The sequence below is a fragment of the Lutra lutra genome, chromosome 10, assembly GCF_902655055.1.
Source record: "Lutra lutra chromosome 10, mLutLut1.2, whole genome shotgun sequence".
In the NCBI taxonomy this organism is placed as follows: domain Eukaryota; kingdom Metazoa; phylum Chordata; class Mammalia; order Carnivora; family Mustelidae; genus Lutra; species Lutra lutra.
In genome coordinates, this window is record NC_062287.1 from 63,618,165 (window position 1) to 63,637,054 (window position 18,890).

Below are 18,890 nucleotides of genomic sequence, written 5' to 3' on the forward strand. Positions count from 1 at the left end.
GAGGGAATTCCTTCCCGCTGTCCACATACCCAGCCCCCCATGTGATTTGCACCAGGCTAGCAACCCGAGCTTGTCTTCTACAATCACAAAGTGGGTCTTTCCCAAGACTCCTGAGAGGACCTCATTTGTTCTTCACTGATGTCAAGGGCTCTAGGATGTATCATTGGCCCAAAGGATAGGCAGAAACAGCTACCTTGTGGAGGAGGGGGCTCAGTCCTGGGTACACATGAGGCAACATGATGGGGTCCCCTCACCAGCTGAAGCATGGGGTGCTAAGGGTTCCTGGTACCTGAGGGCTCTGCCTGCCTTCCAGGGACCTGACCAGAGAAATATGGGGGCATCTGGAGTTCTCATGAATGTTGGGTCTGGGCTTCTGATGGGGCTTGTGACGAATGTGCCCTGAAAGGGAAGCTCTGTGGAGAGCCATGGGTCTCTGGTATGGCTGCATGGCTGGGGCCTCCTGTGTTCTCCTTTTCAAAACAGAGCCTCAAACCAGGTTGACCTTTTAGCCTAAAGAAAATCTGATGAAGAGAAAGATGGGAGGCATGGGGGAGGGGTGCCGCTTGAGTTTACTTCAGAGGCTCTCAGGAAGGAGGAGGAGGAGGGATGCAGGGAGTGAACCCCAGAGGGTTGCCTCTGTGTATGACTGTCATGAAGCTTGAAGACCTCTGCTCATTTGTCTCCTGCAGCTCTTGCCTTCTGAGCGCTGTGAGCTGATGAGCGTCTCCTTCCTCCACCCTGCCCCCATAGACTAGCAAGACTGCAAGTCTTTGAGATCCCACTGCCCTTGTTGAACAGGCAAACCGAGGCCTCAGGGCAGGGTCACACTGCAAGTTCATGGCAAAATCAGGACTAGAACCCAGGCCCCCTACTCAAGGCTCTTTCTCTTCACTGAAGGCCAAGGAGCCAGCTTGCTGGATTGGAGTCCAGGGGCTTACTGGGAGTGTGTGGTCTTTTGGTTATGACCTTGCTTCTAGTGGACGGAGGCTGTGAGCATGCCGTGACTATGTACATGGCTGATGGCTAGCTGGTGAGTGCTCCTGGCAATCCTGGGTTTCTAGGAATCAGTGCCTCGTGACCCGGGCTCTCAACACCATTCCGGCTCATCCGTGTTTAAAGGCCCTGCCCGTATCCCTTAAAACTTGTGTGATTCAAGATGGTGCCAAGAAGCATGATGATTCACGTGTGGCCAGTCCTGGAATGGTACACGGGGCTGTAACTAGATGGAGAAGGGAGGGGAGGAGGATGAAGGCCGAGTTATAAGGCTGTATCTGCAGGCTGGGAATAGTCATAATTAAGGGCAAAGTTAGATGATCCAGCCATGTAAGGACCCAGACAGAAAAGGGATTTTGTCACAGAGTTTTTGTCCTAGGTTCTACCATCATACCAGGGGCTTCCATGCCTATGAAGACATTCCTCCAAACCCTGGCTTCTGAGCTACTTGTTGCTTCAACTCACTGACCGTCAACATCTATTTCAGCAACCCATGACCATGATCTGGTCATCATTTGAAACCATTCCACCTCTGAAGTTTTAATCTCCGTGTACCTCCTATGTGCTCTGTCTCCCTTGCCTCTACCATATCTGTTCATAGAAACCTTCAGGCTCCTGCCTCTTACTTTCCCCCTCCCCCCAAATCAGCTTTTGTTCCCCTCCAATCTGGACACTATGGCCTGTTACTTGAACTGTTCACCATTCACCACCTGGCCCCATAGCCTCCCACCCCAACCCTAGAATGTGGTAACTGCCTGCTAAGCCAGTCCTGGTTTATAAGGCTGAGATGGGGGGGGATCCCTTCATGAATTGACACTGGTCCAACTTCATGGTCCATGGCTGAGACCCCAGCAGTGCTCAGCAGGCCCACTGTCTACATCTACTCCAACCACACACTCCCCACCCCCGCCCAGCTATTTCAGAGCTCTCACATACCCCTCTGCTTTTCCATACCACAGCTTCCCCAATCACCCCCAGCAGCTGACCTAGACTCTCTCTTTATAAGGAAAAGAGGACTTACCAGGTGGTAATTTCTTTAACTTCTGCCCTGGGCTCCAAACTGACCTGCATCCATGGCCATCCATGCCTCTGGCCTTATTATACTGAGATGGAGCTCCTATTCCAGTTAGCATATCCACCAGAGATCTGGTAACTCTCCCCTTGACCCCCACCCAAAGAACCCCCTTCTGTTGCTCATTCCTTATCCCCTGGATCTTCATCGTCTCCACTCTCCTAGCTCCTTCCTTTGTAACTCAGTTAAGAAACGAAACAAAAATACCTTGATTTTACAACCTCCCTTGTCACTACCTACTCTTTTCAGCCAAGCCTGTTGAAATAAAAATCTGGGTCTATTATCTCCATCTCTTCAACTCCTGCTCAGTCCACTGGCTTCTGTTCCCACTATCCACCCATTTCTCATGCCCATGTCTTTAGTGATTGTTTCCATAAATCCTGCTACAGCCTGTGAGGTCCTGGTTCATCTCAGCAGCATTTGATGTAGCTGAGCACACTCTGCCTTTTGAAGCATGCTTCTCTTGGGTTCCATGACCTCCCACTCCTTTTCTGCCTCCTATTCTGATAGTTATTTCTCTATTTGCTTCTTAAGGGTTTCTTCTTCTGTTCACCCTGACAGTGCTGAAGTGGCCCAGCATTCTGTCCTGCTGTCTTTTCTCTCTTACACTTGTTTCTGCTAATCTAACTGGTAGCCATGGCTTCAACTTCCATCTCTAAGCTGATGACTATAGCTACCACCGAGACATTTCCCTTCCGTTTCCTTTTTTCTTTTTAAATCTATTACCTTCTGAAACATGTGTTTTGAAGCTCTGTTCTTAGATGTATAAACATTTAAGGTTGTTATATCTTCTCAAGAAGTTAATCCCTTCATTCATATGAAATTTTCTTCATCTCTGGTAATAATTCCAGTTGGTCTGTGTAATCACTGTGGCTTTCTGTTGACTAGTATTTGCATGGCATATCTTTTTCTATCCTTGTATGTTTAATCTCCCTGACTTCACATTTTAAAAGGTCTTTTTTATTTTTTAGAAAACATGTAATTGTGTTATTTTTATCTAATTTGACAAATTTGACTTTTTAATTGAAGTATTTAGACCATTTACATTTAATGTTGTTATCAATATGGTTGATATCTTGCCATTGGTATTTTATTTGTCCTACTTATTCTTTGCTCCTTTGTCTTTTTTTTTTTTTTTTTTGCTTTCTTTTAGATTGGGTGGGGGGGATTGGTGAATCTATTTTAATAATCTCCAATCTTAGCTTATTAGTCATAAATCTTCTTTTGTTTGTTTTTATTAGTGGTTGCTTAGCATTTGCGTTATACATCTTTAACCTTAAAATAATATACCACTCATGGGTATCATTGAGAACCTTAGAACAGTACACTTTATTCCTCCTTTCTTTCTTTTGAGCTATTGTCATGCTTTTTGCTTTTAGCTATGATATACACCCAACAATACTTTTTTTTTTCTTTAAACAGGCAATGGTCTCTTTTAAAAAAAATAACATCTTTCTTGGGATGTATTTCAAATACCATAGAATTCACCCATATGTAGTATACAGGTCAATGGGTTTTAGGTTGTGCAGTCATCACTACAATCAGTTTTAGAACATTTTAATTATCTCTTCCCCCCAAAAAGCTGCATATCCATCAGCTGACACACCCCTTTCTTCTACCCACCCCCAGCCGTAGGCTACTGCTAACTTATTTTCTCTACAGATTTGCCTATTATGGACATTTCATATGAATGAAATCACATAATATGTGGTCTTTGTGACTAGCTTCTTTCCTTAGCAGAATGTTTTCAGGACTCATCTGTGTTGTAGTACATCTCAATAGTTCATTTCTTGGGCACCTGGGTGGCTCAGTTGGCTAAGCAGCTGCCTTTGGCTCAGGTCATGGTCGCAGGGTCCTGGGATCAAGCCCTGAATCGGGCTCCCTGCTCAGCAGAGAGCCTGCTTCTCCCTCTCTGCCTGCCACTCTGCTTACCTGTGTGTGCGCGCTCTCTCTCTCTCTTTCTGTCAAATAAATAAATAAAATCTTTTTTAAAAAAATCGTTCAATTAAAAAAAAATTTAAAAAAAATCGTTCAATTCTTTTCGTTGCCAAGTAATATTCCATTGTATAGGCACACACATTTTGTTTACCCATTCATCGACTGATGGATATTAGGACTTGCTATTATAAATGATGTTACTGTGAAAATCTGTGGACACATTTCATTTCTCTTGGGTATATACCTGGAAGTAGAACTTCTGGGGATCTAGTGTTCAGCCTTTTGAGGAATTGCCAGGCTGTTTTCCAAAGTGGCTGCACCATTTCACATACCCACCAGCAATGTATGAGGTTTCTAATTTCTCTATAAGTGTTTTATTTGTGGTTTTTATTATAGCTATCCTAGTGAGTGTGAAGTGGTTTCTCATTGTGGTTCTGACTTCCATTTCCCTGATGACTAATAATGACCAATGATGTGCCTACAGGCCATTTGTATATCTTTGGAAAAATGTCTATTCTGATCCTTTGCCCATTTTTAAAATGGGTCATTTGTCTTTTTATTACTGAGTTGTAACCATTTGTTAGGTATTCTAGGTACAAGTCCATTATCAGATAATGATTTGCAAATGTTTTATCGAATTCCATGGCTTATCTTTTCACTTCCTCCATGGTGTCCTTTGCAACACAAAAGTTTTAAATTTTGATGAAATCTAATTTATCTATTTTTTTCTATTGCTGCTTGTGCTTTTGATGTCCTATCTAAGGAATCATTGCTTAATCCAAGGTCACAAAGATTTGTGCCTACGTTTTCTACTAAAAGTTTTACAGTTGTAGTGCTTATATTTAGGTCTTTGATTCATTTTGAGTTAATTTTTTATAGAATTTGAGGTAGAGGGTGCCAAGTCTTTCTCATTTTAGATACTCAGTTGTCCCAGTACCATTTGCTGAAAAAACTGTTCTTTCCACCATTATATGGTCTTGGCATCCTTGCCAAAAATCGATTGATTTATAAATGTGAGTTTATTCCTGGGCTCTCCATTTACTGCCTCGATTTATGTGTCTGTCCTTATACCACTACCACACTATCTTGATAGTTGTAGCTATGTTGTAAGTTTTTGAAGTCAGGAAGTGTGAGCGCTCCAGATTCGTTCTTTCTAAAGATTGTTTTGGCTATGCTGGCTCCCTTGAGTTTTCATATGATTTTAGAATCAGCTTGTCAATTTCTGACAGAGAAACTAGCTTATATCCTGATACAGATTGTGTTTAATCTGTAGATCAATTTGAGATGTATCGCTATCTTGAAAATATTTAAACTTCTGTTCCATAAACACAGGATGCCTTTTTATTTATTTGGGTCTACTTTACTTTCTTTCAAAAAAATTGTAGTTTCCATTGTAAAGTCTTGCACTTCTTTTTTAAAATTTATTCCCAAGTATTTTATTCTTTTTGATTTTTTAAAAAATATTTTATTTATTTGACAGAGAGAAATCACAACTAGGCAGAGAGGCAGGCAGAGAGAGAGAGCAGAGAGCAGAGCAGAGAGCCCAATGTGGGGCTCGATCCCAGGACCCTGGGATCATGACCTGAGCCGAAGGCAGAGGCTTTAACCCACTGAGCCACCCAGGCGCCCCCTTTTTCATGTTTTTGCAAATTGTTTTCTTAATTTCATTTTTTGGATCATTCACTGTGGTTGTATAGTAATATAACTGATCTGTATCCTGTAAGCTTGTGGAACTTGTTTATTCATTCTAATAGTTTTTTGGTAGATACCTTAGATCTTCTTGATACAAAATCTTGTCATCAGTGAATACAGATAATTTTCCTTCTTCCTTTTTAATCTGATGCTTTGTATTTTATTGTCTTGCCTAATCATCTTGGCTAGAACCTCCAGTACAATGTCAAGTAGCTATGTCAAGAACGAGCATCCTTGGTTTGATCTTAGGTGTGGATAATGCATTCAGTCTTTCACTATTAAGTAGGATTTCAGTTGTTTGTTTTTCATAGGTGCCTCTTTTCAGGTTGAGGAAATCCCTTTCTATTCCTGGTTTGTTGTATGGTTTTATCATGAAGAGGTATTGAATTTTTCAAATGCTTTTTCTGCACCTCCTAGACAATTATGTGGTTTTTCTCCTTTTTTTTTTTCTGTTGATACTGTATATCATATAAAGACTGATTTTTAAATCAGTCTGACACAGTTTTTAGATTGGTTCTGACACAGTTAAATTATTTTTAGATAAGTCATCTTTGCATTCCCGGAATAAGTCCTACTTGATCAAGATGTATAATCCTTTTTTCCATGTTGCTGGATTCAGGTTTCTTTTTTTTTTAATGAGAAAAAGTTTTCATGGGTACCTACATATTTACCATTTCCAATGCTCTTCATATGTGTATGTAAATTATCCTCTAGTATCATTTTCCTTTTCCTTGAAGGACTTATTTTAACATTCCTTATAGTGCTGATCTGCTGGTGATGCATTCTCTCAGATTTTGTTGGTATGAAACAGGTTTTATTTTTTTCCTTTTTGAAATCTACTTTGACTAGAAATAGAATTAAAATTGACAGGGCTCCCTGCCTCCCAGCCCCCCACTACTACATGTAAAGATGTTGCTGCACTGTCTTCTGGTTCGCATTGTTTCATGAGGTGTGTACTGCCTTTCTTTTCTTTGTCCCTATTTGCAGTGTGTGTTCCCTTCCCCTTTTCTGGCTGCTTTTAAGATTTTTTTGTTTATCACTGGTTTTCAACAATTTGATCATGACATATATTGGTGTAGTTTTTTTTATATTCAATATAAAGATATTCAATATAAATATATTTATATTCAATATAAATATATTCAAAAATATTTTGAAGTTGTTGGACTTGTGGTTTTATAATTTGCATCCAATTTGAAAAGATTTGGGGTATTCTCCAAGTATCTTTTTCTACCTCCCCCCAACTCCTCCCCACCCCCGGAATATGAATTACATGTATAATGGACAACTTGATATTGTTCCACAATTCACTTATAACTTCTTTTTTCAGCACTTTTTTTCTGAGCTTTATTTTGGAATATTTCTATTGCTGTGTCTCTAAATTCATAATCTTTCTTCTGCAGTATCTAATTGTACATAGCGTATTTTTTGTTTTAGGTATTGTGGTTTTCAACTCCAGAAGTTTGATTTGGGTCTTAGCTACATCTTCCATTTTTCTCCTCCTTATAGTCTATTTTCTTCTGCCTTCTTTCCTATATGAAGTCTGTAATAGTTCTTTTCACATTCTGGTCTGCTAATGCTCTCATCTATGTCATCTTTAGATATTTTCCTCATGACTGATTTTTTTTTTCTAATTATGTGTTCGATCCTAAGTTTTTGCATGTCTGGTAATTTTTTTCCAAGTTTTTATTTAAATTCCAGTTAACATACAATGTACTGTTAATTTCAGGAGTACAATAGAGTGATTCAGCACTTCCATACAACGCTGGTGCTCCTCACAGAAAGTAGAAAGCATTCCTTTAAATGTGCATGAAAATTGTAAGAAATACTATCATGATCTTTGATACAAGCCCACCAGGGTTCAGTTGAATATTTTAATCTGTATTTTCTTTAATACTGTGTTTTTGGATTATAGGTGCTCTTTCCATTTCATTGCTCTGTTGGTCAGTGTACTTTCCATTTTTATTTACTCTCCATCCTTTGGAATTCTATAGGTGTCCAGTAATAAAATCTCAGAACTAACAACCAAAAATTCATTTATTTATTTATTTATTTATTTACTAGAGAGAAAGAGAGAGTGTGCATAATTGGGCCTGGGGAGAGGGACAAACAGTGAAGTTCCAAGTGCAAAACCCTCTGTGGGCCCAATCCCACAACCCCAAGGCATGTCTGGTAATTTTTGATTAAAGGATGGATGCTGGACTTTGGGTGCTGGACTTTGTCTTATTTCTTTAAATATTGCTGGGCTTTGTTCTGACACAGTTAAATTATTTAGAATTTGGATCCTTTTGAGGTTTTCTTTTAATTTTTATTAGGGTATGTCCAGAGCAGCCTTTAGCCAAGGGCTAATTTAACCTCACTACTAAAACAGTACACTTCTGAGGACTCTGCCTGATGTCCTGTGTATTAGGAGGTCTTTATACTCTAATAGTAACACTAACTATTCCCAGCCTTCTGTGAGTTTCTGGGATTCTTCTGCCTTCTCCTGTCTGGTGACTTGTTACCAGACTCACATAGTCTCCTCCCATCAGGTCAGCACTCAGCTGAAGATTTGATCTCTTTCCCATCTACACCAGTCCTGCGAACTCATGTACTGTCTTCCATTTCGGAGCTGTACCTGTGGTTCTTTCCATTATCTCCACCTGGTAAACTTCCCATCATCCTTCAAGACTCAGTGCCACCTCCGCCAGGAAGCCTACTCAGTTGTCCTCAGTCACACAAATTGCTAAGCTCTATCGTAAGTCTTAGTCAGGTTTAATTATGGGTTATATCTAAAAGTGCTTGTTGGCTGTGACTCTGGGTGTAAGGCCCTGTCTTGCTTGACTCTGTAGACTTAGTGGAAGGCTTTGCATAGCATAGGTGCTCCACATGAGTGCAGTGAATGAATGAAAGCCGGGTAGGGAGGCATGGCTGGTGGGAACAAGGAGACTCAAGGCCAGCTGGCTTCCAGTGTCTTGGGTGTCTCAGGGCTCTCCGGCCCAGAGCAGAGGGGCTCAGTGCTGCAGAGCCTTCCTTCTAGAGTTGGACAGTACTGGGCTTGAGGGTTTATGCTATTCCCCTGCTCTGCTGCACTTATACCCACTTCAGAGGGAGCTCCCAGCCAGTGTGGGCTGAGGGTCTTGGGGTGCCTAGGCTTTTGGCTCCTCAGCAGAGCCTTCTCCTGCATGAGGGTCATAAATTGTGCCACAGGAAGCCTGATGTGTCACAGGAAATTCTTATCGAGAAGAGATTTCAGGATAGGTAGTATTGAAGGGCTTTGCTGACTGGGATATACAGCCACGCAGTGTAACTCTACTGGGAAAGGTCCCACTTGCTCAGCCATTTAAAATAGTATATACTCTGCTGTGATTTGATTATAAGCTCCATGACGGCAGGAACCATGTCTGTCTTTCTCGTTGTGTTCTCAGCTGACAGCTCATATACACAGTAAGCATTCATAAAGAACTACTGAAGGGATAGTAACAGCTGAAATTTACTGACAACTTCCTGCATACCACACATGCTCCTAAGCCACTTACACAGAGTCATGCAATAGTAACTGTCACCCTGTGAGGTGGATACTATTACCATTCTCGTTTTGCAAATGCGGAAACTGGGACAAGAAGTGGATAAGTTGCCCAAGGTCACTTTGTCACATAACTGGTGAGGCAAATTTTCAAAGATTGTACTCTTAACACCTGTTGATTGAATGAATGAATTTTGATTTATAGCATCTGCAAAAGGAGACCATAATAAGCTAAAAGTGTATTTCCTAAAACAATCATCACATCTGATTTTCCATAATTTGGACTACCCATATTCAATATCAATATACCTTTCTATACTATGCATATAACATGATATAGTTAAATCTAACATTAAACATAATACACAAATGTAGTTAATACTACAAGTAGTGAGTATTGCATAATCGTTACACATAGCATGTATCATTACTATTAACTTTGTGATCTTACTACATGCCAGGCTTTGTGTCAGATGTTTTACACACAGTATCTTCTTTCATATTCATAATTCTGTAAAATAGGTAGAATTTCTATGAAGTTGCTAAGGCTTAGAGAGGTTAAACCCAAGGTCACGGAGCTTGTTACAGAGCTGGATTTGAGCCCTTGTCTATTTAACTGCTTATCTGTTATCCTAAGGGCTTTGCTGTACTCTTTGTCCTGTAGTCTGGCTGAACAGGGCCACCTTGGGCTTTCCAAGGTCTCTCTCTTCCCCCAGGAAGCTTCCAAATCCTAGGTCCTAGTCCTCCTTTCCCAGCCCTACAGAGGGGGACTGTGGATATTTCAGGTCGGCTTTGCCAGCCCCTGTCCAGCAGGGGGAGCTGAAGCTGCGACAGTTCAGACACGGTGGCGCAGAGTCCCAGTACTTTAGAGCTTGAGGGATGCCATATTGGAGCCCATCCTAGACCAACTGAATCCCAATTTCTGGGAGTAGGGCCCCAGAATCGGAATTTTTAATTAGCTACCCAGTTGACTCTGATGTCCAGACAGATTTCCAGACAGAACCACTGTCCCAGGTTCAGGAAAAAGGAAGTAGATACTCCTTAGGAAGACAATTGGTAGTTTCTTGCCCAGGGCAATCCCAACACCTTTTTTAGAAGCATGGTGGCATCATGTGGCATGAACGTATATTATAAAATAAGATTAAAACATTTTTTATAACACTGTAGTAAATTTGAAATACATGAAACAATATAGGGGAGAAAAATAAGATTACCTATAAAGCCAACACCTAGAGATAACTCCTATTAACATTTTGATTTATTTCTATCTTTTAACTTTTCAAAGCACAAACTAGGGCCCCTGGCTGGCTCAGTCAGTGGAGCATGTGACTCTTGATCTCAGGGTCATGTGTTCGAGCCCCACGTTGGGCCTAGAGCTTACTTAAAGTTAAAATAAATTTCTTAAAAAGTGTAGATTTTTAATGCACAGCTGAATACAGTCATGTTAACAAAACCCAGACTGAGGAACAGAATGTTGCCAGCACCCTTGAAGCTCCCTTTGAGCCCCTTCTGGTAACTCTTTCCTCCCAAAGCAGTTGTCCTGGCTCCTAACATCATCAATAAGTTTTGCTCATGTTCAGCATTTATAGAAATAGAATAATTCGTCATTTCCAATTTGAGTGTGTCTTGTTTTGCTCGTAAGGATATCTGGGAGATCCATCTGTGTTACATATATAGTTACACGGTAGTGCGCTTATCGTCACTGTATAGAATTTAATTGTGTGACTATAGCACAACTTATATATCCATCCTGCCGTTGATGGCATTTTGGAATTTTGAAGTATTTGGTGGTTGTGACCTAGTGCTCTAAGGAACAGGCTTGTCTGTGTCCTTGGGTGCACATGGGTATGCATTTCCGTGGAGCAGGTACCCAGGCGAGCAGTCGCCGAGTTTTTTGTTCAGCTTTAGTAGATGCTGCCCGAGTTTTCCAAAGTGGTTCTACCAATACCCTTTCACCAGCAGTGCATGAGGCCGGTTTGCTCCACATCGTCACCAAACTTTGGTTTTTCTTGTTTTATGTTAGCTGTTCTGGTGAGTGTGTACTATTGGAATCGTATCTCCCAGTGAATAATAAAATTGAACATCTTTTCCTTCATACATTTCTTTTTTTTTTTTTTTAAGATTTTATTTATTTATTTGACAGAAAGAGAAAGAGCACAAGCAGGGGGAAAGGGTAGAGGGAGATGCAGATTCCTTGCTGAGCAAGGAGCCCCACTTGGAACTTGAGCCCCGGACCCTGGGATCACGAACTAAGCTGAAGGCAGATGCTTAACTGACTGAGCCACCCAGTGCCTGAATGCATGACTTTTTAATCTTTTACTTACATGCCCACCCTGCAAAGCCTCAGTTCATTAAGAGAGGGGGAAAAAAAAAAAAAAAAGAAAGAAAATGAGTAAGGTAAACCATAAAGCAGAAATGCCCAGGTAAAGTCATATGTTATTTTCCCTTTCAGTGAAGCGTGTTGTCTTAAAAGTACATTCTGCCTATCTTAGGCTAAGAACATATGCTCTGCTGCTATTCCTTCTCTTAGCTCTTTCTTCCTAGGATTTTCTCTACCATTTAATTTTTACTTGTTCTGTCAATAGCATTGGTATTTTGGGGGAGGGCGCGTGTTTATGAACTTTGCAAGAATAGTCTTCAAAGAAAAGTTGCTGTCACAGAGGAAAAGCTTCAAGTCAGGATCAGGAAAGAAGCCTCAGGTAGCAGGTGTGCAGAGCTCTTCCCTGGTGCTATGCTGGGAACAGTATGGAGCTGGGCAGAGTGAGTGGAGTTGTGAGCTTTGCAGAATAGATGCCAAAAGTAAAGTTGTTTTGGGTTGTGTTTACTTCAGAAAATTGTTCATTTAAGAAAACAAGTTTCAGGGGCTTCTGGGTAGTTTTCAGTTGGTTAAGCATCTGGCTCTTGATCTCATCTCAGGTCTTGATCTCAGTTCAGGAGTTTGAGCTCTGCGTTGGGCTCCATGCTGGGTGTGGAGTCTACTTAAAAAAAAAAAAAAAGATTTTATATTCTCTTAGGGTACTATTTTGGGAAAAAATCTTTTTGGGTGTTATCTGAAAAGTACAGTATAAGTTTGTTCACAAGTGGCAGTTACATATGTTTGTGTGTGCATATCTTTTTTTTTTTTAAAGATTTTATTTATTTATTTGACAGAGAGAAATCACAAGTAGGCAGAGAGGCAGGCAGAGAGAGAGAGGAGGAAGCAGGCTCCCTGCTGAGCAGAAAGCCCGATGTGGGGCTGGAACCCAGGACCTGGGATCATGACCTGAGCCGAAGGCAGCGGCTTAACCCACTGAGCCACCCAGGCGCCCCTGTGTGTGCATATCTTGAAGTCGTGTAGCTGTTCTCTAAATTTTTCATGTAACATGTTTTTACATATCATTAAACATTAGATGAATTTTGTTTTAATGGCTATATCATGGTTCTTTTTATGGACTTCTTGAAATTTATTTGAACATTTACCCATTTGGGTCATTTCAAGAATTTCAGAATTCTCCTTGATGATCATTTTTGTATGTAAATTTCCATGCTCACTTGATAACTTTCTTAGAATAGCTTCAGGGAAGTGAAATTCCTACCTCAAAAAGAATGACTGCCTCAGGGATATTCATTAAAAGTCTTTGGTGCATTCATAGGATCACATTTCTTTCCAGAAAGACTACCTATGAGGACATGGGTAGTCCCTCTGTGCTGTTTGCCAGCTTTTTTTTTTTTTTTTAAGATTTTATTTGTTTATCTGACAGAGAGAGACACAGTGAGAGAGGGAACACAAGCAGGGGGAGTGGGAGAGGGAGAAGCATACTTCCCGCTGAGCAGGGAATCGATGTGGGGCTTGAACCCAGGACTCTGGGATCATGACCTGAGCCGGAGGCAGACACAGACATTTAACAACTGAGTCACCCAGCACCCCTGTTTGCCAGCTTTATATTCAGTTCCCTACACAGTATCTCTTGTCATACAGGAAACTGTTGTCTTTAAACTAATAAAATCCATATGGATTCAGGAACATACTTAGAAAAGCTCCTACACATGATTAGAAAAATATTCTCCAACATTTTCTACTTGTAGTCTTCTTGTCTTCTTTTGTTTTTTTTTACAATACATCCTTAATCCATCTGTTATGTGTTCTTGTGTGTGATATGAAGGAGGGATAGAACTCTTGTCCCCCCAGGTGGATAGCAAGTTGATCTGGAAATCACTGACTAAATAGTGCAGCATTCCGTCAGCATTTTGTGAGGCCATCTTTATCATAACCCAATTTCCTCTGCAGATGTAGGTCTGTTTCCACATTGCATTCGTCCGTTGCTCATTCCCAAGCCAGTGCTGCTGTTTTATTTCAGATTCCTGGTACAGTTTCATAGCTGGTGTGGCACCTTTTCTTGGTTATCTTGGAAAATTGACTTATTTTTCCAGATGAATTTCAGAATAAATCTGTCCCATTAAAAACAGAAATCCTACCGTACTTGTGAATAGAATGGCATCGAATCTATAAATTGATTTGACAAAATTACAGGAGTATACAGGAACAGAGGGGGTGTCTCTTTTTATCATTGGTGTTTGTATAGGTAAGATTTCAAGTTTGTTTTATTAGTGTTTTAGTGTGTTTTTGTGTATGTCTGGGATGCTTCATAGGAAGTTTCCCAGGATCTGTTATTTCTTCTATTGCTTTTGTAAGTAAGATCTCTTAATGTTATGTTTTTTTACTGGATGTTTCTGATGTGTAGAATTATTTAGAGTTCAAGGGTGAGAGTGTAGCCTCGCCCTCCTTGAATGCTGGAGACACGACACCAGAGGTTTAGGGACTTGTCCCACACCAGGGAGGAGTCACACCCAAGCCAAATCTGGAGCCCAAACCTAGATACCCAGCCCGTGTCCCCTGGAAACTCCCCAGACTAGACAGCGGGAAGGACCTGTTGTAACTCATCAATCAGTTACCCAACTGCTGTTGCCATGGAAACCTGAAAGCAGCGTCTTCCAGGAGGACCAGGATGCAGAGTCTGGAGAGAACAGGCTGCACTAGGGTGGGGCCAGGCCAGGATGGCTTGTCTCTGGGCGCAAGTGTGCATGTGTCTCTGTGTGTGTGTGTGCATCTGTGTGTGTGTGTGTATGTGGGGGGGGGGAGAGAAAGAGAGAGAGAGAGCCTGCACAAGAATGAGAACTAGCATACACTTTCTAAAGAGGGAGGTGCCCACCCCACCAGCATCCTTTTAGGCCTGGTCCATCACTCTGGATCCTTGCTGGGTGGTGCTGTCAGAAGGGGCAATGTGCCACTGAGATGGTTTTTGTGTGTCTCTCAGGGCCCAGGCTGAAGCCACCCTCACACTGAGCTGGAAGTGTTGAGCCGGGGTGCTGGCCTCTGTCTGTCGTGGGCCTGGGAGCCTGACTGACAGCTGCTAGAGGCTGGCTCTTCCTCCCTCAGGTGATGGGGTGGTCCAAGAGGGAGGCCCCCACCCAGACCACACTGACACTGGGGTGCTGGGGGCAGACACAGACCCCTCACCCCAGGACTCCCCTCTGTAGTTGGTGGGCCAAGAGGCAGGGACAGTGCAGGAGTTCAGGGTGAGGGTCAGAGGGACTGGACAGGCCCCGACCCTCAGTTGGAGCTGGGAGTTGAGACAGCCAGGGACAGGATGTGCCTCTGCCCCAGCTGCAGTCTGGCAAGATGCAGGAAGGGGACATGCCCTGGGGTTCTGAGGGTATCTGGGGGGTTTGTAGTTGGGAGCCCTGACTTCGCTGTTTACTTTCCTACCAGCTGCTCCCCACCAGGATCCTGCGCCTCTTGCCTTCTGGTCCCTTCCACGAGGCCAAAGGAGCCTGAGCTCAGCATTCACTGCACCCTGAACAAGGCCCATGTACCCGCCAAGAGCCCTGCTATGGCTGGGTATGGGAGGAGCTTCCCGCAGCAGCTGGGGTTTCTTTGTTTGGGGGTCGAGATCCTGGGGAGAGCAGCAAAACGGTGGGCTGCTGGAGCCCCCCATGGTACCTGAGGCTGGGCCTAAGGGAAACCAGGTTGTTCAGCCGGCAGTTCTTGTCCCATCCCTGCCCGCCCCCACCCAGTTGTCTTATTTCCGCCTGCTTCTCGGGCCAGAGCCTGACCTCCAGGGGTGCAAGCTGTCACCCCAGGGAAGCTCACTCCAGCTCTCTCACCTGCTGCTGCCTGGATCCCCCTCATGCTCCTGGAGCCGGGGATGGGCTTAGGGGCTGGCAGAGGGGTCTTCTGTCTTGGAACATGGGGATGATATGGGAGCGTTTTGAGTGTGAGAGCTCCGTGGATGGGGTGGCCTGCGTTGGCACCTGTGATACACAAGTGTGGAGAGAAACAGAGAGGCCATGGCGCATATGCCTGCATGGCGTGTGTGTGTTTTGCGGAGGGCAGGAACTGTGTGCGGAGCATTGGGAGTGACGTGGGCCACGCAATAGGGAGGGAAGGTATCTACTGCTGCGTGAAATGCCTTGAGTTGGGGGGCAGTAGGTACTTGGTGGGGGTGTGCACGTTTGAAGTGTGTGAAGAGATTTCACGTCCCTATGTATGTGTGAGTATTGTGTGGTGGTTTGGGTAGATGGGTAATGGGTGCATGTGTGAAACACAGCTGGACACAAATGTGTACGTGGAGTGTCTGAGGTAATACATGGGAGGCAGCTGTGGACACGCAAACTGGTCTGTGTGTGGTGGAGGAGGGGCCGACGTGTCAGTGTGTGTGGTGTGGCTTGGAAGGGGGGGCAGTGTGTGGGTTCAGAATATGTGCGTGGGGGGCGTGTGACTCAGTGGGTCAAGCCTCTGCCTTCGGCTCAGGTCATGATCTCAGGGTCCTGGGATTGAGCCCCACATCAGACTCTCCGCTCAGCAGGGAGCCTGCTTCCCCCTCTGTCTCTGCCTGCTTCTCTGCCTACTTGTGATCTCTATCAAATAAATAAAATCTTAAAAAAAAAATGTGTGTGGTACGTGTGAGGTGCCGTGTATATTTGGGAGAGGCGATGCCTGTGAGCTAGTGCGTGAGTGTGCAGAGCACATTGGAGAAGGGATACAGGGGCCTATAATCCTCCCCACACCTTGAGAGATTGGTGGCCATGATTTTCCTCCGAAAAGATGAAGAATCTGAGGCTCACAGAGGATCCCATCTCTGGCAGCCCATGACCTAGACTCTAGAGGGCAGGGGCCAGGACTGGCCTGTCTGGTGGCCCGGTGGGTTATGACGGGTCATGTTCAGTTCTGCTGGGTGACTGGACTGAAGCTGGTCTGCATGGCCTCAGAGGCAATAAAGGAAAGCCGTTGCAAGTCAGTTGTTAAACATGGCTGCTCTTATGAATTGGACTCTATAAACTTAAATAAATTAAATTTAAAACAAAAATGATAAATACGCAAAACTCACTTTTTTTTTTTTTTAAACTACATTTGACTACGCCTGTGCCCTTGAGGTAATTCATATCTGTCGTATCTCTGTGGTAGAAATACTCTTCCCAGCTCTGTTGGCGCGCGTTGTGTCTCAACACTGGCCTGAGAGGGTGTATTTATTCTGCCCTAGTCAGGAAATGCTAATGAAGACTTGATTTGTTTTGTTGACTTAGACAAGACTCATGCAGATAAACTTCAAACTTGTCCTCTCTGTGGATCCTGTGTGGTAGTCCCTTGTATTCAGGGTGGCTATCTAGCACAAAATATTGAAGAAATGTTCTCCCAGTATTCAAAAATGATTGCCCAAGTCAGCAAAGAAGCTCACTCAGGTCCCTGATGAATGAGTGAAGTTCTGCCATATTTTCCTTGTTTCACTTTCAACTTATTTGTTAAAAGAAAATATCAACAAGCATTCGAGTTGGAACGACCCTCATTTGTCATTGCAACGGCAGGTGGGCTTCAGATAAACAGTGAGACAAAAAAATCAATGAACACATTGATTTCTGGGACAGTTGACTGGCTCTATGGAATTTTTACCATACCGATGGTAAAAATTTTACCATACCATACCAATCCTTCAGATCGGTAAAACTTATCACAAACTTACGTAGGTATGCCTGCAAACATTTTTTGGAGAGCCGGGTGTTAAACATCACTGTTCCAATCTCTCACGAGGCCCTGACGGGCTTCCTTTGTCCTATAGGAGGTGAGGGGAAGGAGGGCAGGTGCAACTTTCAGGGGCATGGACGGGAGCAGCTTCTTGGATTTCCAGAAGAGCTGTGGCTTGTCCCCAGCTCAGCTCTGACTCCCTCATGGTCCTGGGCCAGGTGGTCAGAGCTCACCAGGCATGCGGTCATTCTGTTCTCACTACCTTAGCCCCTTCTCTGTGCCTGGTGCTGGGTATTCACGTAGGGGAAGACAGCTCACTGCCTGCGTGGAGCTCACGGCCCAGAGGAGGAGACACCCAGTCACAGCCGGTTACTCCCTGGAGAATGGGGAGCAGGCAGGCGATGCCTTGCCGAGCTGGAGAAGGAGAGGGTGCCGGGGCAGGGAGACCAGGGATGTTCCATCTGGAGGAGTGGTCCTCCGCAGTAAGTGTGCAGCCCCCGTGTGATCTCTGTTCAAAATACGGAGACTCTCTTGGCAGGTCTGGGCAGGTTGGTTGCCCTGCAACATGCTGGGGGATGGGGAAGCATGGGGCCCTCAGGCCACACTCAGAGAACATTGTACCAGCCAGAGGAGAAAGATGAGGGTACATCGGGAGGTCAGGATGGCTGGAGCAAAGCAGAGTCGGGCCTGCCTTGGGGGTGGGAGGAGCAGGTGGCAGAGGCAGCAGCTCACGCAGCCTTGCAGGCCTCGTGAAAGGGGTTGGCTTCTGTCCTGTGGAATGAGGGGCCATTGAAGGATCCTTGTCAGCAGACAAGCAGGTGATAGGCTCAGATTGACTTTGGAAGGTGTGTGCTCTTGGAACTGCACGTAGGGAGCCTGGAAGAGGCTGGAGACACTGGGGGAGAGGGCTAAACCCAGACAAAGGTGGGGACAATGGGGAGGGCTCCACAGAGGAGGCTACAGGTTCATAAACTGGGCTAAAAGGAAGGGGATAGGGTGGATCTGGGTCTCTGGGCTGGTGACCGAGTGCATGGCGGGGCCCGTAATGTTGCCAGAAACAGAAAGAAGAGCAGATCTGGAGGGAGAGTTATTTGGATTTGGACCTGGAGACTGGCCGTGATTCTGGAGGAGCCCAGAGGCATACAGAACTCAGGGGAGCCCCCAGGAAGTAGATTTGGGAGCCCCAGCAGATCAGTGGTGCAGCTATGGGAGTGGACAGGTCACCCAGGAGAACACAGAATGAGAGTCTCAAACAGCTGTCCAGATTTTGTCCCAAAGGGTCAGGAATTCAAGTGTTTGTCTTGGTCTCATTTCTGGAAGGGGTGGCCCAGTTGCCAGGTCCCTCCATGCAGGAGAGCCAGAGAGTGGGCAGGAAAGGGTTGGAAGAGTTCAGAACCATGGGTGGGCAGCTGGCTGCCTTCAGTGAATAGCTGGGAGCCACTATGGTTAGGAGTCATGGGCCCCATTTCTGGCTCCAGTCCTGGCTCTGCTACCAACTTGCTGTGTGACCTTTGGCAAATCACTGCTCACCCCAGCTTCTTTATCTGCAAAAGAGAAGCTTAGACCCACCAGTGACTTTCAGATGACATTTGGAGCCCCAGGGTCACCCAGAAGCATCCCCAGGGAAACAGGGGGGGTGGGGGAGGAAAGTGGCTGAGAGCATGGTACTCCAGGCCCCCCAGCTTCCTCCA